The 26,387-nt window shown below is 36.8% G+C and overlaps 1 protein-coding gene across 13 annotated transcripts in view; it reads left to right on the top strand.

Moving 5' to 3' along the window:
- HMBOX1 (homeobox containing 1) overlaps positions 1 to 26,387 on the top strand; it is a 287,753-nt gene that overhangs the window by 168,397 nt on the left and 92,969 nt on the right. The window lies entirely within an intron of this gene.

The following is a 26,387-nucleotide window of genomic DNA, read 5'->3' as shown; positions in this document are numbered from 1 at the left end:
ACTGCTATCTATATACCATATTTTTAAAAGCTTTGGAGTCCTCCAAATATAATCCCCAATTTTACCAATTAAAAAAAGTGATACATGAGGGTAAAGAAATTTGTATTTTTTAAACAACTTTTCTATATGTGATAGTTTTTCTCAAACCTTTAATGCAGGGGTTCTCAACCCATTTTGTTCTATGGACCCATTTGCTAGTCAGGTAACAACTACGAACCCCTTACTAAGTCCACACTATACTGTGTGTTATTTAGTAAATATATCATACCCACACCAACACGTCCCCACAAGAATAATGCTTTTTTTAATTTAAATTCAAGCTTACAGACCCCTTGTTAAGAACCCCTGCTTTGATGAGAATATGAGAGTTAAATGGCTATTACCATTGTTTTCTCTTTGTTCCTTATAGCCCATCCCATTTCCCTTGCACCCCACCCCCACCCCTAATATGTGCTATATGTATCATTCTCTATTTAGATTGCATTTTTTATGAAGTTCATAAATTGTCTTTTTTTGTTGTTGGTTTGTAGTCTTCCTTTCTGGTATCTCAATGACTTATAAGATCCTTAAAAAAAAGAATTAGTTATGCCTTGGTCATTAGAGAAGTCAGAAACTCTTTCACTTACATTTTGTGGACTATGATATATTGATGTAAAAATTAAGTTACTTCTCCTCCCTTCCTTTTTTTTTTTAACATGCTACTAGCAAGCTGTGTGACTTTCGGCTTAGCCCCTACACCTTATTTTTCTCTCCACTATATGAAATAGGTGGATCTGACCTTCAATACTTCCTTCCAGGTTTAAGATACTACTTCTATCCTCTAGACATTAAAAGGTATTGAAATTAATATACCCAAAAGGTTGTTACTGTCCATTAATTTGGCTAAACCTTGAGATTTCAGAAGTTTTAAATTTCACCCGAAGAATTTAAGGTCAGCCTGTTGCTTATAAGTGCACATTGCATGCACACACACACAAGTATTATATTTTTATAAATGACATCTTGGTTCACTAGTAAATTCTTTAATTAAATGTGTACCTGTCAGTATAGAAGTCTGAAACAGAAGGATGTAATTGTTATTATTACAATCTTTAGGTTTTTTTCGGTAAGATATTTTAAAGCAAATTGTTACCTTTATCTTCAAGGATTAAGTTACAGTACTAACTGCCCTGTAAGAACAAGCAAACAGATTTTACTGAAATCTGCTGATGTATCCTGTAAAAAAGATAAAAGTGTTCTCTTTTAAGGCTTTTACTTCATCCCTGAGATTAAGGAATAGATTGTTGGCCTAATAAAATGACAAAAAATAGTGTTTTATGAACAGCACAACAATTAATTTTGTAAGGGGATGGGAGGCTGTGGCGGTGGGGGATATTTCTGAGTGTCTTAAATACCCTAAATCTTGAATCATGACCTTTAAAATAGTAGCTTTTAAAACTCATCAACACTGATGCAAATCACAATAAAGTACCTTAAGATGCATTTATTTGTTATGTCTAAGAGCATTAGCTATACCGTATATACTGTAATGGGCTAACATGGTATACCAATCATTGCCTTGAAAAAAGGAATCAGAAATATATTCTAACATTCTGTTACGCAGAATGTAGTCCATTCAACAGCTATATGTGCATCACCTGAGACCTTGTAAAAAAGGAATAAAAATGTAAAAATACAGAGTACCACCCTAAACCTACTGAATTAGAATTTGCATTTTAATTAGATCCCCAGGAGATTCTAGGAGACTGTAGTTAAGCTTTCTTTACAATAACTTCAAAGGATTGACAATCTTATTCTCAAACATTGCCTCACTCAGTGATAGTCATCATGATGTTGTCCTCCTGTTTTTGAAAGCAAGGTTTCAAAGTACATTGACATTCGTTTTATCTTCATTATCTGTTGTATCGCTTTGACCTTCCTTTGGTACCCTGAAGTTAACTCTATCCTAGACTTTATCTGCACCTCGATGAGTGATTTTACAATCTTATGCGCACTCACACATATCCCTATATATCCCTCTAATTCTTTTTGATATCATCTTTATATGTCAATCCTCTTTCTCATTTTAGTGTCTGTCTCCATCTTTGTTGTATCTTTCTGGGATGTAAAAAAGCATTTAACTTCATTTTCCAGGTGTGAGTGTCCTATTTTGTTAAGTGGTAGTGTGTGTATGTACATATTTGTGTGTACATGCACATACTAAGTTTTGAACTCCTTTGTCATAATTCTTACCATTTTGGCTTTGGTGACAGTTTGTGATGATACTTCTAGGATACACAGAGTAATTTTTAGAAACTTTAGAACTATTAAATATCGTATTAAAATTTTTTGAATAGTTTTGATTATCTTTCCCTACAAATCTTTGAGTTTATCTCCATTGAAACTTACCTGATACTTTATTTCTAATCACACTGTTGGAAGATCTTGTACTTCCGTTCCATCATTTTCACTTGAGTATCTACTATTTTTTACCATACTTAGGACCCCTACCTCCCCACCTTCTACTCCATACCTGCTCCATATTGGTCTTTCCTGATTCTCTTTTTTTCTGTAGCCACTCATTCTGTTTGCTTCTGATTTATTTTATGTCTCCTAAGTCTGTGCCCTCAGTCATTTGCCCCTTGACTTTCATCTTGAAATGGTCCCAGCTCTCCTCTGAAAATGCTTTTTCATAATCATTATTAAAATTTCCAGCTGTTACTTCTATTTGATGACTTGCAGAAGTTACACATCTGAGTCTAACTGTTGTAGACGTTGAGAGAGGTTCAATTATTGTATATGGAAAGGCCAGGACTCAATAATAATTTTGGGAAGGATAAAAGAATTACTTTATGACTGGCTGTGCTCAGGAGCTTTCTGTTTAAAACCCAAGTCCCAAATAAGATTTTTGAGTTCTTTTTATACGGAGGAAGAGTTAAATGGTCCTTTGTTTCAGTGCTCAATAAGTTTGAATTAACACATATCCCCCACATTCTAGGTAAGCTTTTAGCATTAACTTTATACATTCCATGTAAGCTTTTAACCCATTTGGTTTGCATCCTTCCTGAATATTTAAAGTTTATAGAGTTTACATTGCTTAATTGTTTTTCTGGGACTGGAGTTGTTGCCATGGTTACCAAGGGCAGGGCTGCAGCTCTCACTGTTGGACACACACAGCTCAGGTGGCCTATGAAGAGATGAATAGCCCCAGCCATTGTCTATATCATTCCCCCCTTTATGCATGCTTAACTTGCTAAGCTTTGGCATAATTATCATTGAAGTTATGAGGTGGGTGGCTATTTGTTGTTTTGATTGATTACCCCACGTATTAATTTTCTAGTGAGGACCTAAAGATGAAGTTCCTGGGTAACATCCGGGGCTTATCCTGTTTCCAGAAGTTGTTCTTGTCTTGGACAGCAGAATTTTGAGGGTGGGGTCCCCCAGCAGCCATCCTGGGGTTACTGGTGCTTACATGAATTTCTTGCCAGGCTCCAGATCTATCTATTGATTTTATTTTACCCTTAAAGAGTTTACACCTTTAATCTTAAAGGGGTGCTTTTTTCTGTAACTACTTCTTGCTGGCCACAGCTTGTAGTCCCTACTTAACAAAGTATAAAAACTTTGTTATTTATTTTGACTGGAGGAAGATGGATCTGGCATTTTTTATGAAGTTGGATGAAGTTTTTATATGGCTAATAAGATGTCCATTCTGAAAGAAACAAATTTAATTTGAATTTTGGAATACCTGTTTGTTAAAAGAGGATGCTGGATTACAGAGAAAGGTGCCTGCAAAGATGGCACTTCTCTTAAAATTTGGTGGGGAACAGTGTATGTATATATATTTTTTCTTTTTTTAAAGTTATTTTATGTTCAGAGAGATATTGTAATAGATAACAGTATTAGGTACTTAGCTTTGTTTCGAAGACACATTTCAAGCTGTTTAATAATTGGCACTCATGTGCTTCGTCAGATGTTCCTGGTGAACTGGCACTTTCTTGGGCATTTGGTTTCATTCAGGATCAGTGCACCAAGTTGAAAATTCTTTTAACTGTGGGAGTGATCAGAACTACAGAATAAAGTCTTTTACATTTTAGGTTTAATTGAATAATTTCTGGTAATTTTGTCTGTTTAGTAGGTGACCCACTGCTAGTAAGCAAGCCTCATTTTGCTACACAGTAGAGTACAGTAGAGTAGTAGGGTGGCTGAGCCTGGTATTAATTAATTGGTTACATGTAAGCCACTGGTGGCCCCATCATTTTAGCTAAGATGGCTATTTATTTTATAGACATGCTTATTAATTATTTAGAAAATGAAGTTTACCAGGATTTTAACATGTCTAATGTACTTTTGTACATGATTTAGAATAGAAAAGATAACATTATAATTATCAGGCATATATTTAGAACAGGATAAATGTATAGCAGTTAATATTAATTAATGTATTACTTTTATTGCATAAGGATTCTAAGTTGCAGTTAATAGTTTTTAAGTTGCAGGTTTGTAATACTTTATATGTTATTTCTCCATGGAAGCAGGCTATAATGCCAATTGTATTTAAGTTCTACTTACAGTATTCTGGTATTTATTGCTCCACTTCATATGTTTTTCACAGAAGCTGCAGCACCACTGATCCTAGAGAGAAACTAGGGAGTAGATTTTATCAGCCTGGTGCATAGCGCTCTCTGGCAGTAGGAAACAGTGCCAGTCTGAAGACGATACTCATTGTACATTTGGCTGTCCGTAGCCACTATTGGCTGCTGCGGGAGCTTGAAACTGCAAAGTAGTTTTTATCCACTTCAGGAGCCCGACCAGAAAGGTAGTATTTTATTGTTTTAAAGGTCAGTGACCAAATTAGCCAATAACTTATATGGAGAGGCAACCTGCAGTGTATTCAAGGCCTGGTTTGAATGTACAAGAGAGTTTGACAATGTTGAAGTTTATTCCTTGACTTAGACATTTTTAATGCAATGTTTTTAAATATAAAATTACTTTGTTTTTGCATTCTTATTATGAAGATATTAGCTGGTATTTTACTTTAGTAGTAAAGGAAAAAACTATTTTTCATTGTTAAAATGAAAACGGAAGAATTGCAACGGAATTAAGGTCATTTTTTATTACCATTATTTAAATACGCACATTGCGATAACTTTTAGACAGATTTCATTACTATGAAGTTATTTCTTGTGCATTAATAGTAATTCAGGTTTTTAGTTAATAATGGTTTTTTAAGATTAGGGCCATTTAAATGCTTCAGTTTGGAAGATGCTTTTACAGAATTTTTGCAATTGACCATAGTTATAGACTGGCAGATTTATTTTAGATTACAATTAACGACTAATGGAATTCATTTTATGCATTTAAGAGAGAGCAGTTTTATATTTAATTTAATTTCATTAAACGTGCTTACAGTTTTTATTATTTTAAAGATTTAACACATATAATGTTAACTTATTAACCTGGTATTTTATAAACCAATAGATAATACTTAAGCTGAACAAGTTCAAATTGTTATTAATTAAACAACGAGTGTTGTTTTTCTTTTTTACAGGAGCTTATAGCTGTTGTTTTTGATAATTTCAAAGGCATACTAACTTTTAGGCTCTGGAATATAAAGCAATTATTTAACCTGCTTTAGTTATAGTTTAATAAGGATCTTATAGCTTTTTAACAGTTCTGTATTTAGATTTTTTACATGACCTTTTATACCATTTAGTTTAACTTGGGTTTTAGGAATATATTTATTACTTATATAACTGCATATTTAACTTGAATAATTTGAGAAAATAGGCAGACATGACTAGTTTGATACAGAAACACTATTTAGTTATTTAAAACTTTTTTCTCTGCTGGTTGATTTAAAATATAGTTCCCTTACTGGCTTTCCTGATTATATTGCTGTTTGGAGAGAACCTGGCAACCATTTGGGCTTCTGTTTAGATCGGAAAAAAACCAGGTAGCTTTTACTCATTTATTTTTCTTTGAAACAGCCTGAACAATGGGGTTTGCTTAGTAAGGCCTGGCACATTCGAAAGAGTTTTGCTTGCTTTTGGGAAACCTGGCAACAGTTATTTCTGATTCCTGGTGGAAATGACCAGTTCAAATTAATTTATATCATTTGGAAAGGTTAAAGAAAAAGACAGCTTTCCTTTAAAAGGGTAAAGAGGTAATGAGAAGATCAAAAACATTTAGAATGGCACAAAAGTGATATGCATAACCCCCCCCTTTTTTTTAATTTAAAGTTTAATTATTAAGTTGAATTGTTAAGGGGCAGAACTGTAAGCTAAGGCAAATGCAAATGCAGTTTATAATTACCATCACAATAGTTGAAGACCAGGGGTGAAATCAGTTATAAAATGACTATAGGATAAGTTTAAGTAATAACTACCACCATCATAGTAAGCACTAGATACACCCGAGGTAGCCATAAATACAGGCAAATTAATTTAATAACACCATTACAATAGCCGAAATCCAGGCCACATTTCCTCCATTGTAATAGATTTAGTTATAAATTTATATATATATATGTGTGTGTGTGTATATATATATAAAGGTACTTATACAATGATTTTAATTTTTAGTTACAGTTTTTATTATGTTTTTACTTTTAGATGAATTGGATACCTTTATTAATTAAGTTACAAGAACCTTATTAGTAACAACCCTGTGAGGTTTCCTTGTTTCTTTTTAGTAACTGAACAAATTTTATCTGGGAGCTATGCATTTAATTCACCAGCAAGACAGCATTGGCGTTTAAAGATTCATTTTTAAGTTACCTTTTACCGTGATTTTTTAAGGCACAAGTAAACTGACAAAAGCCAAATACAGATTTTAAAATTGAACACCAAGTTAAGCACAGATTAAAACAGAAGAATTCCATATCTTCAGTATTTCCAGGGCATTGGGAGATAGGCTGATTAAATTTAGCATGATGTTGTCAAGCAGAATTGGGGTTTTCTTTTTTTCTTTCTTAGTTTTATGACCTTTACTGCTGATAGTTTTCAGCCAAACCATTAAAAGAGCTATCAAGTGATTAGAGTTTATTGTTTTAAGCAATAGGCTCCTTCCTTTAGACAAAGGTATTTTACCAGTTTTACAGCTTTAAAACATTTCAAAGCATTCTTACATAGATATGCAAAGAGAGATTCAGAAAAGCAGAACTTGGGCAGTAGTCAATTATGCAAATTTATTTGTGGCCCTGGACTCTTTCGGGAGGGAATTTTTATTGCATTTATCCTGATTCTGCTTGGTGTGCCCTCTTTCCTCCCCCCTTCCAGGTGGATCGGTGATTAGATAGGAATGTGGCTTATGAATAGAAGGTGTGGACTCACTGGAAGGGGCAAGCCTCTTCCCCTTTCCCGGGGCTCTCTGCTTTTGCTATGGAGCCTCCTAAAGGGAGGAGGGCAGGAGGTAATGGTGGTGAGTTTCAGGCTGCTAAAATGGCCTGAAAAGAACCTTTTAGGCCTGGCGCTTTCCTGGGGGACCCCCAGCCCTGGCAGGGCTATGATTTAAGTTACTGGTTTCATCAGTCATACTGACTGGGGCCAATTTTAATAACCTTGGGTGTGTGGCATGGACACAGATGACCCCCAAGCCCCAGCAAATGGGGCGGGCCCAGAGAGGCAAGACAGCAGAGCATGTGCACACATTTAGATTCTGCCATTTTGCTTCATAAACTACAATCACATCACTCCTTTGCTAATAATGGTAAGGGAGGGTTCCAGCTTAACCAAAGTTTACCACTTTACGTAATTACACAATTTAACACCAGCTCTGGACAGACACAGACAGACACACACACAAAGCCTATTAATCTGACTTACAATTTCTGTTTTTCTCCCAGCACAGCTACCCCTGCAACCATTACAAACTTAAGTGTTCTCTTCCTAAACATTAAAATCTGAACAGGATTTCCTGCTTATGCTTGCTCTCTACAAAGTGAATTCATCTGCAATTCAGCACCAAAACAAAAGACTCTGGCTAAACCTTTCTCACTATTTAACCTTACATCCAGATGAAGCTTCACTGCAAAGCTGATCCATTTTTCTGTAACCAAGATTTTCTAAATGCAGACCAATTTTCAGGATGTTAACTTAAACCTGTCAACATCCTTTCCTGTTATAATCAAGCCTTCTCTACCTCAGTGGAGGCAAGATTAAAACCAGATGCTGACACTCAGTTAGCCAAACCCAAACACCAGGCTTTTCCCCTTTTTTATTTCTTTCCTTTCAGACCTGAGAGAATGCCTTCCCCCTGAATTTCTGCAGGTACTGGGGTTCTCTTGGAAGTTGATTGGGCTTCCTTTTCTAACATTTAAAGTTAGGTTTTCCTGACTCTGTGCTCCCCCAGGAGACTTACTTTTTTCTGTGTTTGGAGGTTTTTTTTTCATTCCAAGAATTTTCTCCAGATCTTCCATTGCCCCTGATTTTTGTTGGGAGGATTCCAGTGGAGCCCACATCTTTTTCTGGACTAAACGTAGTCCATGGGCACCCAGATTTGGAGTTCACCTGAGTCCTTCCGGCTTCCTCGGGGATCTGGAAGGGGTAGCGAAATGCTACCTTCTCTGGCCTTCATTTAAAAATCCCAGATGAGCCCCCAAATGTTGTAGACGTCGAGAGAGGTTCAATTATTGTGTATGGAAAGGCCAGGACTCAAATAAATTTTGGGAAGAAAAAAGGAATTTATTTACAACTGGCTGGGCTCAGGAGCTTTCTCTTCAAAACCCGAGCCCCAGAGAAGATTTTTGAGTTATTTTTATACAGAGGAAGAGTTAAATGGTCTTTGTTTCAGTACTCAGTAAGTTTGAATTAACACATATCCCCCACATTCTAGGTAAGCTTTTAGCATGAACTTCATACATTCCATGTAAGCTTTTAACCCATTTGGTTTGCATCCTTCCTGAATATTTAAAGCTTATAGAGTTTACATTGTTTAATTGTTTTTCCGGGACTGGAGTTGTTGCCATGGTTACCAAGGGCAGGGCTGCAGCTCTCACTGTTGGACACACACAGCTCAGGTTGTCTACGAAGAGATGAACAGCCCCCACCCATAGTCTGTAGCATAACTACTCTTGTATTCTAGTGTTATTTTTCCTTCCAATTCTCTTTTAGGACATCTTTTCTTAGACTACTTAACCAATTTCAAACACTGTGTATTTAAAACTGAACCTATATCTTCTTCCCCAAACTGGTTTTCCTTCCCAACTGTTTTTGTCAATGGTACAGATATTCTTCTAGCTTCTTCACTTAGACTAATGCTGTCATTTTCTTTTTTGTTTTTAATTTTCTTTTTTTTAAAAAATTATTTATTTATTATTATTTTTTTAATTACATTAAAAAAAAAATGAAGTCCCATTCAACCCCACTGCCCCCACCCCCCACTCCCCCCACAGCAACACTCTGTCCCATCATCATGACACATCCATTGCACCTGGTAAGTTCATCTCTGAGCATCACTGCACCCCATAGTCAATGGTCCACATCATAGCCCAGACTCTCTCACGTTCCATCCAGTGGGCCCTGGGGGGATCTACAGTGTCCCGTAATTGTCCGTGAAGCACTATCCAGGACAACTCCATGTCCCGAAAACACCTCCACATCTCATCTCTTCCTCCCATTCCCCAAACCCAGCAGCCCCCATGGCTACCGTTCCCACACCCATTCCACATTTTCTCTGTGGACATTGGATTGGTTGTGTCCATTGCACACCTATGTCAAGTGAGGGCTTAGATTGCACATGGGTACTGGATGCACTCTTCCCGCTTCTAGTTGTAGACACTCTAGGCTCCATGTTGTGGTGGTTGACCTTCTTCAACTCCATGTTAGCTGAGTGGAGTAAGTCCAATAAATCAAAGTGTAGGAGCTGAAGTCTGTTGAGGCTCTGGGCCTGGGTGTCATATTATCAGTCCAGAGATTCAAATCCCCTACATATATCTTAAACCCAGCACCACCTACAATTCCAATAAAGTAGCATGCAAGTCTTGTGAAAAGAGATCCCCTCTGAGTCCAGTTCCATCACGCAGAAACACCAGCTCCAAAGAAGGGCCATCTGTCATGGCAGTGAACCCCTTCTGCCATGACCATAGAACCCGTGGGTCTCTTTATCCCTCAAAAGAACCAATACCTGGGGTTGTATCTACCTTATCTGTCTCTTAGGCTCTGTTCAGTTGTACATAGGGGTATTCCTTCTGACAACCTCCAGACTCTTTTTTAGAGACTCACAGCCTTATAATCTCATTTCTCCTTTCCATTTCCCCCTTATATTAGGTCAAACCGCTTCCCGAAGTCTTGTTATTATATGTAGACAGGTATATTCTGCTGTTCCGCAATGAATCTTTAATTCAAGGTCATTTTCTAGTTGCTTCTTATGCTGTCATTTTCTATACTGCCTTTTATTCTTCTTTATTCCTGTTCCCCTATCCTCTATAACAGTTTTCCCTAATCTCTTTGGTTTTTTTGTAAACTAATTTATTAGTGAGTGTGGTATCCTTTTTTTTTTAAAGACTTATTATTTATTTATTCCCCGCCCCCCTTGTGGTTTGTTTTGCTGTCTGCTGTCTGTGTCCATTCACTACACATTCTTCTGTGTCTGCTTGTCTCCCTTCATTGTGTCATCTTGCGGCGCCAGCTCTCCGCAGGGCACAGGCCAGCCTGCCTTCACAAGGAGACCCTGGGACGTGAACCCAGGGACTCCCATATGGTAGACAGGGGCCCAGTCGATTGAGCCACAACCGCCTCCTTCTCTTTGGGTTTTGAACCAAACCTTACCTTCCTAACTCTAATGACTTGGACAACCTGCCTTCTCCTGCCATTATGAAGTCTTAAACATCCTTCCTTTCAACTTCAGATTTTCTACATATCATCTTCTAAGTTCTCTTCTTCCATTTCAAGATTTAGTTTAATATTATTCCATCTTCTTTCTACAAGGCTGTTCAGTTAGCCTCTCTCGCCTTTGTGTTTTAATTTTTTCCCTCTTTACTGGCTCCTCCTTAGCCCATAAACATTCTCAAGTTTTTCTAGCCTGGACATCCATTTTATTGACTCTACTTCTCCTAGAACTGTTTCCCTTACTTAAAGTTATCCTTTTCATCAAAAATTCCTGAGAAAGTGATCTATGATATTGCTTTTTGAATTTTCTCCTCTCTCATCCATCCTGCATTGACTTAAGACTGTTGTAATTTGACTTCTACTATCCCTACCACTCTTTGGAACTGCTTCCTCAGAGCTCATCTGTGTTCTCTTATAAAACCAGCCACCTGTAAGATTTAAGTCAAGAAGAGTGCTTTGAGCTTAATTTTCATTTATATGTAAAGAAATGTACATATATATAAATGTTCCTCACTAATGCAAGGTGTTAATAATAGGGTGTTGTATGGGAACTGTATTTTATATATTTTATACATGATATTTCTGTAATCCTATAACTTCTCTAACAGTAAAATTATTAATTTAAAGAACACATAGTATTTAAAAAACAACAACGATAACTATGGTCCCAGTAGTTTGCAATCTACTCAAAGTCAAATAGTAAGTTAGTAGTAAAATGGGGATCACAACACACTTCTGCTAATTTCCTAACTAGTGTTCTTTCCACTGCACAGTAGTTTATAAAACCAATAGAAAAATATTTGATGACATGTAAAATATCAGCATTGTTTCAGTATTTTTTCTATTTTAAAATTACGAATAACTGAAGCTTGCTGGTTATTTAAGATTCAATGAAATAATCAAATAATTATTTTTCATTGACATAAGTGAATTCTGCCACATAACTTCAAGTGACTTAAAATATCCCTATTTTCATCAAAATGAGCAAAATATTGTATTATGCATTTTAGATTGAATTATGGGATATTTAAAAATAATATTCAAAATAGGTGATAAGGACAGACAACTCAAGACCCAATAAATTGTGTTCCTTATAGGTGTACATTTCTTTTATCCAAATGAGTTTTTATGTTGGCCTTTAAAATGAATATTTTTACATAGAGCAAGTCATTTAAAGACAACAAAGCTAAGTTTTTTTAGAGGATTTTTTTTGTATGTTATTTGAAACCCAATATGGTCTCACTTCCTACACTAACCACAGGATTTGGTGTTGTTAAAAACTTCTTTCCCCAGCTCAGCCTCAGGCCAGCTGGTTCTTCCTATTCATTTCTAGACCAAAAGTTTGAGTTTATCATCCCCTGATCTTAATCAGAAACTTTTGATGGTGCTCCATGGTCTATAAAGTGAATATTCTTATAATCTGACTACAGCCTCCTTTTTTATTGTCATCTTCTATTCAGTATATTCATTTCTAATTTCAGCTAATCTCCATTTACAGATTTCTGCTCACTTGGTTGCTTCTAAACCATTGATTATATCTAGGACACATTTGTCTTTTTCATCTCAGCCTTACAGGTTCTTTTTTATGAAGATTGCCTCAATTGTTATACTCATTGGGACTTCATTGAACACTTTAGCAGATGAAGCACTCTCTTCTGAAATTAGTTACATTTAGTTCACCACCCTGAGGTTTAGTATTTATGTCAGTTAGGCATTTCAGAGTGATTTTCTTCATAAGTGGTGACCTTTTCTTATACATCCCCAGAGTCTAGCATTGTATATGTACTATAAACATTGCATGTTTTCCTCGTTGTCTAAAAATGTAAAGGGATTCTTGTTGATGCCAACACCAGGATATGCATGTGAAAATTGCATGGTGTGGCTTTGTCCAGAAATAATTATTCATTTGTTCATCAAATATTTCCTTAATTTTTTTTACATTAATTCAATAGTTTATGTAAAGCAGGGGAAGAAAGAAGAGGCATGAGGATGATTGATAACTGTATTTGTTGATTGTCCTGTAGCTCAACCCACTGAATTCATGTGTTTCTCATATATCCTTAGTGGTGTTACATTTTTCACCCAGCCTGTCCAGCCATCATGCTAAATTCAGGGCCTGGGCTCCTCATTCTAGAGAAGAGATCTAACTAGACAATAATAAGTGAGTGGGGGCCACAGTAAAGATTGGCGCTGACAATTGGCACACCTGGGGTAGAATGAACCTTGGTGGGAAAGCCTTTTTGGTGTCCAGAAGTTATTTACTAGGGTACCTGGTAAGTGTATAGACATATTTTTCTGTATTTAAACAAATTTGCCAAGTGTATTTTGAAGGAATATGTTTGATGAAACTGACTCCAAAGTAAAGTTTAGAATGTATACTCAGAATCTTGTCCTGTAATGGATTCTTCTATTTTTTTTAAAAGAAGCTTAAATTCCATAAATGATACATTGAAAATATAAAGGGATTCCCATATACTCCACTCCCTCTCCCTCCCCCACTTTTCCCTATTAACAGCATCTTTCATTAGTGTGGTACATTTGTTACAATTGATGAGCACATATTGAAGCACTGCTACTACCCATGGTCAGTAGGTTTTGGCAAAATGTATAATGGCCTGTATCCATCATTGCAATGTCATTCAGAATAATCCCAACATCCCAGAAATACCCCACATTATGCCTATTATAATCTTCCCTCTGCCTCCCTTCAGAACCTCTGGTGACCACTGCATTTTGAGCAATGTTACATTGTAATATATTCTTTTAAGTCAGTTAAATTCGACTCTAATATGTAAAATAATGAAATAAATCAACCTTGAGAAAATGAGAGCAAGTGGTATGTAACAGAAGAAAATGCTAAATAAAAGTGTAGTGAGGTGTAAAATTATAACGCATGTGCTTGTTCCAGAAACACGCAGGTTTCTTTTTATAGATATGGATGATTTCTATAATAAGATAAACAAGAAGTTCATGGGTGGAGTCTGTATAAATAATATCCTACTGATAGGAAGAATGACAGTATAAACAGGATATAATAATAGTGTCTGCCAAATTCCCCAGCATGTTATTTGTAGCTTCTTTCACAGAGTCACAGTACCTCCCAGTAAGGGTGCATTTTTACCTTTAAGAGGTCAACCAAGATTCTAGATTCTCACTAACAATGGTGGGACATGGTGAGCATAGCCCTAGCTTTCATTAAAAAGCATGTACGTTCTATATTCATTTTCAAGGTAAAACATTTTCTTAGCTTGTTTTAGAATTCTTAAACATGACCTTTTTTTTAAACAACCTCTGGGAAAAGTCAAACAAGCAGAATAATTGAGTAAATGGGCAGTGCTTGAGTGAGTGCTTATCAGCCAAAGAAACAAACTAATTGGATCCATGTCTTCTTAAATTATAAATTACAGAAGAAGAAAAAAATTAGCTTGTCTGAATTTTAGGAAGTTTACCTCAATTTTAATGTTTTCTTGAATCATGGAATAATGGACAAACAGCACAGTACAAGGTTCTAGTTCTTCTGCCACTAAATACCTTGTGATAAGAGGAAAGTCAGTTAGGTTCTCTGAGCCTCGTTTCCTTATTTATAAAATAAAAATTTGACCAAATGTTTTCTAAGTGTCTTTCTAGTTGTAAAATTCTGTTTTGTTTTTAAACTTAAGTACATTTAACGGATGTATACCTTTTCTATATCCAGTACCTCTCATTCACAGAATTTAGAATTTGTATAAAGAGAAGTTCTGAACTGGTTTGAGAAATGTTCCAACGGCACTCAGATCATTTCCTTTTCCTTGTTTACCTTTAAAATGAAGCATAGGAGCACTACTTATAATTATAATGATTTCTTTGCATGGGTTCATATGTATTGATCCTCCCACCATCAGAAAACTTGAGACCAGATCATAAAAACCAAGTGTCATTATGTGTTTTAAAGCTTTGGCAATGTAACTGATAGGTTTCTTCAGATTTGTTTATTCACAACAACCTGGAAGACACTTGAGATTTGTGGGCTTATTTTTCTTTCTTTTTTTTTTTTTTTATTAATTAATTTATTTATTTCTCTCCCCTTCTACTCCTCACCCCGGTTGTCTGTTCTCTGTGTCTATTTGCTGCGTCTTCTTTGTCGGCTTCTGTTGTCAGCAGCACGGGAATCTGTGTTTCTTTTAGTTGCGTCATCTTGCTGCTTCAGCTCTCCATGCGTGCGGTGCCATTCCTGGGCAGGCTGCACTTCCTTTCGCACTGGGCAGCTCTCCTTACAGGGTGCACTCCTTGCGCGTGGGGCTCCCCTACACGGGGGACACCCCTGCGTGGCATGGCACTCCTTGCGCGCATCAGCACTGCACATGGGCCAGCTCCACACGGGTAAAGGAGGCCCGGGGTTTGAACCGCCGACCTCCCATGTGGTAGACGGACGCCCTAACCACTGGGCCAAGTCCGCCGCCGGGCTTATTTTTCTTAAATACCTACCTGCTAAGTTGTCCTCAGAAAAGAAAATTCTAAAAAATTATATGAGCCCCAAAAAGCTGCATGAAAATTGGTAAGAAAAACATTTTGTAAACAGCTAAATGTGGTGACAATTTACTTTAACAAATATATATTCAGTACTTGATGTTCTCTGGTAGATACTGTGCTATGTTCTAATGGCAGCTGTGTTTTAAAAATTACATATATGTGTGGGTATAAATCGAGAAAGAACCTTGGAAAATTTTAATAGTTTATTTGTTGGTGTGGTAGGATTGTGAATAATTTTTAAATTTCTATTTTATTTGTACAATTTAAAAATTAAATTAAAAAATTATTCATATTTAGGGACAGTAAAATAAGTGCTTTAATTTTTTTCTGTGGATGTGGCTCAGTGTTTGACGTCTGCTTCCCATGTACAAAGTTCTGGCTTCAATCCCCAGTACCTCCTAAAAACAAACAAACAAACAAACACCAACTGAGAAGAATCTGTGACCTTGCCCAGTAGAGAAGTGGCTATTAACACGGAGAGGACCATGTTCTTGTCACATCTCTCCTCTCTAAATGCTGATATCCCCACACATCTCTTGGGAACTTACCTTTGTCTATTAGGCATTTAATCTTTTCAGGCGCCTTTAATATTTGCTATATACTGAACTATCACTTTATTGAACTGGTTGGGTTTGGTGTCATCACTAAGATCAGATTTAGGGCAGAAACCTCCCTGAATTCTTTTTTAGGAAAAATATTTTCAGAAAATATAATAGTTATTTCCTATGTCCTTGAACAACAAGATATTAATTATGCCAAATTTTATTTAATATTATAATATTCAATACCATGTAAAAATCATCCTTATATAGATTGCTTATTGGGCAAAAACTTTTGAATTCATGTGTCAACAGGATTTTTCTCATAAAATGTATCTCTACATTAAAAAAGCAATGTTGTTAGGATCTAAATCACAGACTGCTATCAACCTGTTATAATATAACCAAGTATACTATCATGCTCATTTAATAAGATTTTATCAGAATTCCTACCTAATTATTTGTACTGGTTTTATGTAGGACTCCAATTTGAAGGCTATCATCTTTTTACAAAATGGACAAGTTTCTATATGAGATGTAATTGTCTCAAATTTTAAAAGTTTAGAATTTTGTTTCTATTTGGAGAAAGATTTTGAGTTAATTTTTTAATTTTAAAAAAACTTTAGATTACATAAATGTTGCATAAAATATATAGTGGATTCCCATACACCCACCCCCTTCACCTCTACACTTTCTGCCATTACCAACATCTTTGATCAGTGTGATACATTTGTCAAAATTGGTTAACACATATTGAAGCATTGCTACTACTAACCATGGTCTGTAGTTTACATCATAGTTTACACTTTGCACCGCACAATTTTATAGGTTTTGACAAAATTATAATGGCTTATATCTGTCATTCCAGTGTCCCCAAAGTACCCTGTGTTACACCTATTCTTCCCTTTCCTCCCCTCAGAACCTCTGGTGGCCACTGCCTTTATATCAATGATACAAGTTCTTCCATTGCTAGAATAATTCTTTTTTTTTTTTTAAGATTTATTTTTATTTATTTATTTTTCTCCCCTCATCCCCCACACCCCGGTTGTCTGTTCTCTGTGTCTATTTGTTGCGTCTTCTCTGTCCGCTTCTGTTGTTGTCAGTGGCACAGAAATCTGTGTTTCTTTTTGCTGTGTCATCTTGTTGAGTCAGCTCTCTGTGTGTGGCATCATTCCTGGGCAGGCTGCACTTTCTTTTGTGCTCGGTGGCTCTCCTTACAGGGTGCACTCCTTGCGCATGGGGCTCCCTTATGCAAGGGACACCCCTACGCAGGGGACACCCCTGCGTGGCAGGGCACTCCTTGCACGCATCAGCACTGCGCATGAGCCAGCTCCACAAGGGTCAAAGAGGCCCGGGGTTTGAACCGTGGACCTCCCATGTGGTAGACGGATGCCGTAACCACTGGGCCAAGTCCGCTGCCCAGAATAATTCTAAGTCTACTTTAGTCTGCAGTTGCTTTCCCTTCTTATGTTTGTTCATTTCTCTATCTTGAGGAATTTGGGCTGGTGATGCCCACTCTCTTTCTGATTAAGAGGGGACTTAGATCCCATAGGGCAGATGGATGTAACCGTCTTGCTTGCAGTTGTAGATTGTCTCTGTTTTGGGGGATGGCATTGTCCACCATCATCCTTTTGTTAGATGTCCTGGGTGAGTCCGATGAACTAGAGAGTAGGTGTTGCAACTGTTGAGACTCAGGGCTCAACCAGCATATGAACAGACTGAAGAGTTAAGTCTCTGGGGCATACATTTGACAAATATACTAGTAATTATAGGTTCAAGTAAAAGGGGAAGAAGAATCATGAGTAGGGAAATTGTAACTGAGTCTAACTCTGTTACATTGGGGAGCATATATTCCAAAGTAAGGTCCACTGACAGGGTGGTACTGATCCTGAGATTGTCTGTCCTGCCTATAGTATCTAGATGTCTCTAGACCCTTAAGAAGCCCCCTTGTTTGAGGCACTATTTACTGTGGCAGTCAATGAGATCCTGCTGCAACATGCGTAAGTGTAACCTCAGATGACCTCCCGACTCACTTTGAAATCTCTTTGCCATAAAAACTCATTTGTATTTCATATTTCTCCCCTTTTGGTCAAGGTCTTTTCTAGATGCATTGATAGTTGGTGCTTGGTAATAATCCCTTGGTGCCAGGGAGGCTTATCCCCAGGAGACATGTCCCATACCAGGGTGGGGGAGGTAGTGTGTCTACATACTGAATTTGGCTTAGAGAGAGCCCACATTTGAGCAACAAGGAGGCTTTCAGGAGGTAACTCTTAGGCTATATATAATATTAGGCTAAGTTTCAATTTCACAAGAAAAGATTCATAAGTACAGTCATCAATATCAAGAGCCTGGCTTAATGGTCTTTCCTCCTTTGCTAGATATGGTTCTTGTACTCGGGGGATTCTTGCTGTTCCATTAGAGAATGCAGCAGGACTCCCCAGGATGGGAATTCAGTATTCTTTTGGTTATTGTGTGGGTCTCCACTCACTGAGACAACGCCCCATGACCACTTGAACATATTCATATGCCATAGAGGCATGCCCGAGGTGCTCCCCTCCTCACACATCCCCCCAGCACTGACACCCCACACAGTGATATTTCCGTGCCACATTTGTGACCCTTCTGCAATCCAAAACTTCCTCCCAAAAAAGCCAAATAAATAAATAAATAAATAAATAAATAAGAAACTAAAATAATAACAAATAAAATACAAAAATTAAGAAGATAAAAATAGAAAAATAAAGTACAATAAAATTTTTTTCATTGTGTCTTTATCATCATAAGATCTATTATCTTTTATGTACAGTGACAGTTTCTTCTTTATGTTCCGTTCCCCAATGTCTATTTATTTATTTATTTATTTTGCTTTATCCTCAAAGAAGCTTTAGGTTACAGAAAAGTAACATAGAAAATATAGGGGATTCCCATGTACCCAACCACCTTCCCCCCTCCCATTAATAACATCTTATATGAGTATGGTACATTTGTTACAATTGATATATAAATATTGGAGAATTGCTACTCACTGTGGTCAATGGTTTACATTTTGCACAGTACACTTACAGGTTTTGATAAAATTTGAAATGTCCTTTATCTGTCCTTGCAAAATCATTCAAAACAATTCCAATGCCCCATGTTCCATCTGTTCTGTTCTGTTGTTCTGTTCTATTCTGTTCTGTTCTGTTCTGTTCTGTTCTGTTCTTCCCTCTCCCACCCCTTGGCACCTATGGTCACCACTAAGGTTCAATTTTTGAAGAATAAGATTCATAGTTGCTTGCAATAATATCGAGGGTTTGACATATGGGTCTCTGTTCTTCTGTTTGGCACTGCCTGTGTTCTTGAGAGTTCTTGCCCCTCTATTTGAGAACATTGCAGGACTCTCCAGGATGGGATTTTAATACTTTCTTGATTTTATGTGGGTCTCACTCACTGAGATAATATACCATGATAAGATGAACACCTTCATATTCCATAGAAGCATGCCCAGGTATGCTCTGTCCTGCATATACCCCCACTCGGACACCATGCACAACCCTCCCCTGCCTCGTTTGCCAAAAGAACATTCCCACCATTGCAGTTTTGACCACATACCTACAAATCCCCAGAGTTCACCTGCTCTTTCCTCCGGCCCTCCCCCCAGTTCCAGGGATAGTCCAACCCAACCCTCACCCCACTCCCCCTCACATTCCAGCAGCATCGAATTTACTCACAGCGTTGTACCACCATCACCCCCATCCAGTGCCCAACCACCTCCTTCCACCTTGTCATAGATTTTGCTCATATTGGAAAGCTTCTTTTTAAAGCTTTGAATTGACTTAATTTACCAACATTACATATGTTTTTGCTGAGTACATTTTGATATTTTCTTTTGTCTTATAGCCTTTGGAGAATAAGAACAGATGTTGCCCTGTGGTTCAAAACACTTCTCATTTTCTTCCATCTACTTCTTCAATTTGTTGACAGACTTTTTTTTTAAAACACCGCAACACTTGAGATTGCTTTTTTCTCCCCATATGAAAGAGTCCAGCGTTCTCTTTACCTGAATACATATATTTTCTCTCTCTGATGGTGGCTAAGTGAGAAATTGGAGTGAAAATTATTTCAGAGGGTGTTTTTTATTGTTAGAAAATTTCCTACAATTCTTGAAATCCATTGTTCTACTAGGGCTTCCATTATCTCAAGTACAATTTGTAGGATGTACATTTTTACTGTGACTATTATAAAGGTTGATTTCCAAGTATAAAATTTTGTTCTACTCTAAGTCTCAATAGTGAAATACAAATGTTAGACACAGATGTAGTTTTTCCTTCTTCAGTAATTTTCATTTCGTTTGCCCCAAATTCTTCTTTTCTAAGATTGTGGAGATAAAACAGTTAAGGTATAATATTCCTGTTATACAACATATTTCTTAACTCTATAATTTTCCTTATATTAAAAAAAAACAGAACACAGGGATAGATGACAAAAAGAAGAGGTGATAACCTAGTAAGAAAATTAAGGTGTCTGTGTCTGGTTAAATGGCAAAATCTGAAGAGTCAGTGGTATGTGAGTCTTTGGGCAATATTATAAATACCTTTCCTGTAGAAGAAGACTCTAAAGGGAATAAATACCTTTTTTTTTTTTTTTTTTTAAGATTTATTCTATTTATTTCTGCCCCCATTCTCCCCATTGTCTGCTCTCTGTGTCCATTTGCTGTGTGTTCTTCTGTGTCTGCTTGTATTCTCATTAGGGAGCTCTGGGAATCCATCCTGGGACCTTCCGGAGTAGGAGAGAGGCATTTACTATCTTGTGCCATCTCAGCTCCCTGTTCTGCTATGTCTTCTTAGTTTCTCTCCTCTGTGTCTCTTGTTGCATCATCTTGCTGTGCCAGCTCTCAGTGTCAGCCAGCACTCCTGCGTAGGGTGGTTTTCCCACGCTGGCGGCATTCCCTCGCAGGGGGCACTCCTGTGCAGCGACATTCTGGCATGGGCCGACACTCCGCGTGGGCCAGCTCACCATATGGACCAGCTTGCCTTCTCCAGGAGGCCCTGGGCATCGAATCCTGGACCTTCTATATGGTAGACGGGAGCCCAATTGGTTGAGCCACATCAGTTTCCCAATACTGTTTTATATAAACTATAAAATGGTGCTTTATGAATTAGAGAATCTTCCTATTAATTCTTAAAGTTTTACTCAAGGATAGAGCTTAATTCAAAAAGTCAGCATCGGGAAGTGGACTTGGCCCAATGGATAGGACATCCACCTACCACATGGGAGGTCCACAGTTCAAACCCCAGGCCTCCTTGATCCGTGTGGAGCTGGCCAATGCACAGTGCTGATGCGCACGAGGAGTACCCTGCCATGCAGGGGTGTCCCCGCTTAGGGGAGCCCCACGCGCAAGGAGTGCGCCCCGTAAGGAGAGCCGCCCAGCGTGAAAGAAAATGCAGCCTGCCCAGGAATGGCGCCACACACACGGAGAGCTGACGCAGCAAGACGACGCAACAAAAAGAAACACAGATTCCTGGTGCCGCTGATAAGGATAGAAGTGGTCACAGAAGAGCACACAGTGAATGGACAGAGAGGACAGACAATTGGGGGGGAAGGGGAGAGAAATAAATAAATCTTAAAAAGAAAAAGTCAACATCAGTTGCTACATGTAATTTATTCTGTCAGGAAAAGTGCCAGATTTAAAGTCATATGGTTTGTAAGAAAGCTTTTAATATCAGCATATGTCATATTCAGGTAAATTTCATCATAACATTTGATTCTCATAAAATAAATTTTGAGGGTAAATGTGGGACTTTTTGTTCATTTCTGCTCTCCTTTATTGAGTTGAAGTTTGCAAAAAAAAACAAATTCACCTATTTTAAAATTACAGTTTTACCAAATTTATACAGTGTTATATTCATTACTGCAATTAGGGTACAGAACATTTTCTTCATTTCAAGAAATTCCCTCATGCCACTTTGTAGTCAGAACACCTCCATTCACCCTCTACCCTTGGCCATCACTGATCTGCAATCTGTCACTATAGTTTTGCCTTGCCTTGAATTTCCTGTAAATGGAGTCATACAGTACATACTATTGTATCTAGCTCTTTTCACTTAGCATCCTGCTACATGTATCAGTAGTTCATAACTTTTAAATGCCATGTACCAGTACATTAAGTGACCATAACAATTAGTTTATTCATTAGTTGATTAACATAATTTAAGTTTATTACTGGTTTGAGCTATTATGAATTAAGCTTCTATGAACATTTTTTACAAGTTTTTGTGTGTTCGTGATTTCATTTCTCATGGGTAAATACCTAAGAGTGGAATATATGTTTAACTTCTCAAGAAATTGCCAGACTGTTTTCCAAAGTGGCTGTACCATTTTGCATTCCCATCAGCAATCTCTGAGATCCAGTTGCTCTTCAGCAGAGGGGCACAGGTGTTCATTCCTCTTCAGCACTTAGTATTGTTGTTCTTCTTAAGTTTAGCAATTTTAGTACATATATAATATCTCCCTCTGGTTTTATTTTGAATTTTTGTAATGACTGATTATATTGAGCATCTTTTCTTATACTTATTGGACATTCATGTATCTTTTTAGGTGACGTGTCTGTTCTCATATTTTGCCTGTTGGTTTTTAAGCAGGTCAGTTGTCTTATTGTTGAGTTATAAGAGTTCTTTGTATATTGTGGGTTTGAGTCTGAATATGTTTTGCCAATATTTTCTTGTAGCCTGTGGCTTGTATTTTCATTTTCTCAACATTGTCTTTCAAAGGGAAAATGTTTTTAATTTTGATGAAATCATATTATTTTTTTCCTTTCAAAAGAAAGGTCCTGTCTGAGAAAATTTCCCCCTATATTTTCTTGTAGAAGTTTTATAGTTTCAGCTCTAACATTTAGGTCTGTGAATCATTTTATATAAAAGAGGTTAACTGCTGTATATGTATGAGGGAAGACTTGAGATTTATTTTTCCATATGAATTATTGTTTGCATACCATTTGTTGTAAAGACTAATCTGCCCCATTCATTTACGTCGTCACCGTTATAAAAAAACTTCAGTTGAGTATTTCTGAGTTCTCCATTTGTCCTAATGATCTTATGTCTCTCCTTATATCAGTACAAAATTGTGTATATTACTGTAGACTTAGAGCAAGTCTTGAAATCAAAAATTGTATTTCCTCCCAATTTTGTTGTTCTTTTTCAAGATCACTTAAAATATTCTAGGTCTTTTGCATATCTTCCATATATATGTTAAAATCAGCTTGTCATTTTCTTTAAAAGAGCATCTGTGGAGTGGGATTATGACTGCGATTGTGTTAAATATATAAATCAATCTGGAAAGAATTGACATTTTGACATATTGAGTCTTTCAGTCCCCGAACATAGTATATTTTCCTACTTGTTTGGGTCTTCTTTAATTTCTTTCAACCGTGTTTATAGTTTCCAGTGTACAGGTCTTTCCCATAATTTTTAAAATTCATCTCTAAATATGTTTTTGTGTATGTGTGTGTTTTTGTTACTATAATGGTATTATCTTTTTAAATTTTCAATTTCCAGTTTTTTCTAGTATATAATAATGCAATTAATTTTGGTATGTTGACCTTGTATTCTGTGACCTTGCCAAACTCATTTACTTTTTTAGTAGTTTTTTGGTAAATTCTGAGTATTTTCTTCATAGATAATCACATTATCTTTGAATGAAGATGGTCTTACTAACTACTCCTTTTCAATCTATATTCTTTCATTTCTTTTTCTTGCATTATTGCCTTGTTTCCAGTCTTATGGGGCAAGGATACAGTCTTTCCCCACCTGGTATGATCTTAGCTATAGTTTTTTCATAGATGCTGCTTTCCATAATGCCCTTCAAGGGACCTTCCCTTGCATTTCTAGCTTCTGAGAGTTTTTAAAATCATGAATAGATACTGTGTTTTGTCAAATACTTTTCTGCACTTATTAAGATGATCATATGTTTTTCCTTTTTTTTTAGTCTTATTAATGGTAAATTAGAGTGATTGATTTTCAAATGCTAAACCAACTTTTATTCCTGGGAAAAATCCCAGCCATTCAGTCATGATGTATTGTCCTTTTTATATTGTTTGATTGGGTTTGCTTATACTTGGTTAAGAAACTTTGTATCTATGTTCCTGAGTGATATGGGTCCGTTTTGTTTTTTCTTTCTATTCTTGTAATGTCCTTGTTGTCTTAATGCTGGGGCCTCATAAAATGAGTTGAGTAATACTTCCTTCTCTTCAGTTTTCTGGAAGAGTTGGTATAGAATTAATATTATTTTTTTCCTTAAATATCTTTATTTTGAGTCTGTGACTTTTTTAGTATCACAAATACCTTATACTGGTTATGACATACTACTTAGATCTAATCCTACTGGGTTAGTATCCTATACCAATTATAAGCAGAATAGAATAGAATGGGGTAGAGATTTTGGGGTCCTTAATATATCAGAGTTTGCCAGCACCTGCGCTACATGATTTTACCCTTGGCAGGAATATTTTCTCCTGCCGGTTGCCTGAGATACCAAGATTACAAACTACAAACCAGGTATCATTGGCTTGAGTTCAGCAATAGACCGTCCCCTGTGCCTTCTTGATGTCCTAAATAAAAAGCAGTTTTTACTTGTCTAAGCTGTGAGGTTTTGCTTTCTGTAGTAGTTTTAGAAAAGATTGAGTGACTTATTATCTCTATATTTGTCTACTCCCAAGAAGATCTGTGGACACCTTGGTTTTGAATGTATTCATTTTAAAATGCATATCCAATATTACATACCTGGCTTATTGTCATTGTTCTTTATAAAAAACTTAGGAAAGGAATTTTAGAAATATACTATTCATTCATCCATCCATTCATTCAATGTTTTGAACTATTTTTAAAAATTAGCCATTTTCCTAAACGCGTTAGCCATCTAAGTGGGTTATAGATGACTAGAGGCTCTGCTTTTTAAAGTGTGTACCCTGTTGGCAAAACGTCTCTCTTGGGAGAGTTTTTATTTTTAGCTATAATTTATTTAACACTTACTAAGTGTTAGATACTGTGCTAATTGCTTCATATATTTGAGAGACAGGTGTTAACTTCCTCAGTTTCAGGTAAGAAAACTGAGGCTAAAGGAGAGTCAGTCATTTGCTCATAGTTCTGCAGCTAATTGCTGTTTTGTCTGGCTGCAAAATCAGTGTTCATCACATCACAATTTGGTATTTAGAAACAGTATATGCAGAGGTCAAGAGCATGACTTTGAGGATGGACTGCCTGGGCCCAAAATCTGATTCTATCACTAATTAGTTCCATAACTTTGGACAAGTTACTTAACACTTAAGCCTCAGTTTCCTCTTCTGGAAGATGGGGATAATAATACCTACATAATAGAGCTCTTGAGTAGATTAAATGAGTTAGTTGATATAAAGTTTCTGGCACATAGTTAGTGCCATAAAAGTTTTTCTACTATTATTATTAACCAAAGCACTATGCTGCTTAAGTTTTGGCCATCAGTCATTTCCCATTCTTTTCTCTTCAAATTAACTTTTCTGAGGCTAAACTTCCTGGGACTAAACCATAATTTTTCTAGCCTTGGACCATTTAGTAGTCTACTTTAAAAAAATAAATTATCTCTTCCTCCTTCCCCCCAAAGGCTCCCTCGTCTTTTTGCTCATTGTCTGCTCAGTGTTCTTTGCTCGTTGTCTGTTTGTTTTTGCTTTAGGAGGCACCAGGAACCGACCCCAGTACTTCCTATGTGGGAGGCAGGCTTCAGCTGCTTGAGCCACATCTGCTCCCTGCTCATTTGTGGGTGGTTTTTTTTTTTTTGCTCATTGTCTGCTTGTTGTTTTTGCTTGATACCTACTCGTTGTTTGTTTGTCTTCTTTAGGAGGAACCAAACCCAGGACCTTCATGTGGGAAGCAGGCACTCAATTGCTTGAGCCACATCAACTGTAAATTTATTTTTTATAGTGAAAAATATGTTCTTATGGCTCAAGCTTCTTAAATACATGAGAGTATGCAAAATCTCCTATCTCTGTCCCTTCATCATAACCCTCTTCAGAGAAGAGACCGATGTTACCAGCTTCTTCACAGATGTTTTGTGCATTTAAAAGGAAATATATGCAGAGTTCTCTACTCTTCTTTTGCCAGATAGATAAAATGCTGTATACCTATTCTGTGCCTAATTTTTTAAATTGGGAAATTATATCAGCACACAAAGAATATTATCACTATTTTTAAAAAGTAACATTTTAAATGAGTTTTTGTCTTTATCATACACACATTAAAAATTTATTAATACTTGTTTTAATAAATAAGACATCTAGAATTTTTGCCTCTTTTTCCATCTGCACTGCCACCAATTTCTTCTTTTCACGTATTCCTGCAGTATCTTATTTGTATATTTACTGACTCTCCCCACCAATGTCTTTGCCCTATATATTCTAGACCTACCTGCCTAGATCTACATCCCCACTCTTACCAGGAATTTAGTTATTCTGTGTTGTCTACCTCACCGACGATAAATCCTTTCATCTGACAATTGAGGATTTCAATCAGGCAAACCTATGAGTCCA

This window comes from Dasypus novemcinctus, chromosome 25 (assembly GCF_030445035.2).
Source record: "Dasypus novemcinctus isolate mDasNov1 chromosome 25, mDasNov1.1.hap2, whole genome shotgun sequence".
Classification (NCBI taxonomy): Eukaryota; Metazoa; Chordata; class Mammalia; order Cingulata; family Dasypodidae; genus Dasypus; species Dasypus novemcinctus.
Note: the sequence above shows the minus strand (reverse complement) of the source record. Positions and strands in the feature narration are given on the sequence as shown.